This window comes from Mastigoproctus giganteus, chromosome 10 (genome assembly GCF_048544385.1).
Source record: "Mastigoproctus giganteus isolate SK-2022 chromosome 10, ASM4854438v1, whole genome shotgun sequence".
In the NCBI taxonomy this organism is placed as follows: Eukaryota; Metazoa; Arthropoda; class Arachnida; order Uropygi; family Thelyphonidae; genus Mastigoproctus; species Mastigoproctus giganteus.
In genome coordinates this window covers 25,123,804-25,125,882 of record NC_143584.1, presented here as the reverse complement: position 1 = coordinate 25,125,882, position 2,079 = coordinate 25,123,804, and positions in this window count along the sequence as shown.

Sequence of the window (2,079 nt, the reverse complement as noted above, 5' to 3'; positions counted from 1 at the left end):
ATTTAATAGCTGCCCCAACAAGACAAACGAACCTGTGTGTGCCAACTATAAGTCTCTCCAGTCGGATCACGCACACTCTATTCGAGATGCTAAGTATCCTACCTACTTAAAGGCCAAAAGCACATACCAACTTCGAATCAATTATGGGGACAAGGCTTAAACAATACAATTATGGAGTGCTTAAAATACACCAGCTAAACTCACAGAGAGCCAGAGCAGTGGCTGAACAGGTCCGCATTAAAATACACCAGCTAAACTCACAGAGAGCCAGAGCAGTGGCTGAACAGGTCCGCATTAAGATGGACGAGGAAAACGCGGATGTAATCCTGCTTCAAGAACCATATACACATATGAAACAGGTGAGGGGATACCCCCCTGGCGTACAAAGTGATCCACACTGATAAAGATACACCCTGGGCAACTGTTGTTATCCGCAATCCAGAAATAATTGCAACCCGTATTCCACAATTATGTACTAGCTGGGCAGCATGCGCCCATATTGCCACTTCTATCGGCAATCTCTACATGATCGCACTATACCGCAGGCCAGGACATCCAACAATCTATACGATACCTCCAGGCTGTCCAACACATCCTTTCAGGACAAAAGATAATAGTGAGAGCTGATGTTACCTGCCACTCGCCAGCCTGGCACAGCACAACCCAAGACCAGCATGGCACCTAAAACGGCCAGCAACTGGAAGACTATTTGTCAAACTCTACCTACACAGTGCAGAATAACCCTTCACGCTCCCAACCTTCTGCAATACGCTATGGGCAGCTACAATCGACATCACACTAACTACAAGGATCATAGCAGAGCATGTCTCAAACTGGGAAGTCCAAAGCGCCTGGACCACATCTGATCATCGCAACATAACATACCAAATTGACAGAACCATAACGAGGAGACCTACCATCAGGCTAAAGATGAACAGATTCTCAATAGAAAAAGCAAATTGGCAGATGTTTCAGGAGCAAATGAACTGAGCGACGAAAATCCTGACAGACAGGGAAACCTAGACATCCTACAAAAAAAAATAAAATAACCCAAATAATTCCAACAGCGGCAGAGGCAGCAATGAGAAGAAAGACCCCGGCGTCGGGTGCGAAGTTCTGGTGTACTCCGGAGCTCCAAGGGCTGAGGAGAGAAGTCCAAGCAAAAAAGAAAGAGTTCCAGCAGGCCCGTAGATCATGGCGGGCCGCGGAGGTGGAGTATCTGCGCCAGCACTATAGGGAAGCCAGGAAAAGATACACTGACAGAATAAAAAAAAAAACAAAAAAACAAGAGGGCACCTTGGGAATGGCTAGTCTCCACGACTGGGAACACAGATCCCTGGGGACTGGTTTACAAAATAACCACAAGCAAATTTAACCCCGGGGGCTCACATCTGGTGAGTATGGGCTTGGCAAACCCAGGGTCCTGAGCTGGATATCATCATTCTTCTCTTACTTGGTGATTCCTTTCTACTTCTCTCTCTCTCTCTCTCTCTCAGGGGGTAACTTGGGATTTTTTTTTTTTTTTTTTTGGCTGGTGCAGCATAAGCCTTAGGCTTCCTTGTACCATATGGCCAATAATAATAATAATAATAATAATAATAATAATAAATTCCTAAGGGGAGAGGTTCGAACTGCAACTAAGACACTACAAGGTACTATAACAATAACCTGGGAAGACTCAACAACTAACATACTGAATAGAATTCTACGGGAACCACAGAGCATGCTAACACCTCATCAACAGACCATCTGTCAGGCAAACGATGCATATATTACGCAGAGAATAGAACGACAATTTACAATGGACGAACTTCAAGCTGCAATTGGGCAAGTGAGAAACAAAAAATGTCCTGGCCCAGATTTACTGGAACCAGAGATTACCAAGAAAGTGGTAGAAATAGCCCCAAACCACCCGCTGGCTAAAGGCACACATCTGCTCATCTATCCTACAACTGTCTTTCCTCAATATGAATTTATGCCCTCTCAGGCGATTGTTCTGAGCAAAAGGAAGAATCCCATCAGCATTGAGCATACTCAAACAATTCGAGGCTTTATACACCTCAATCAGATCACTTCGCA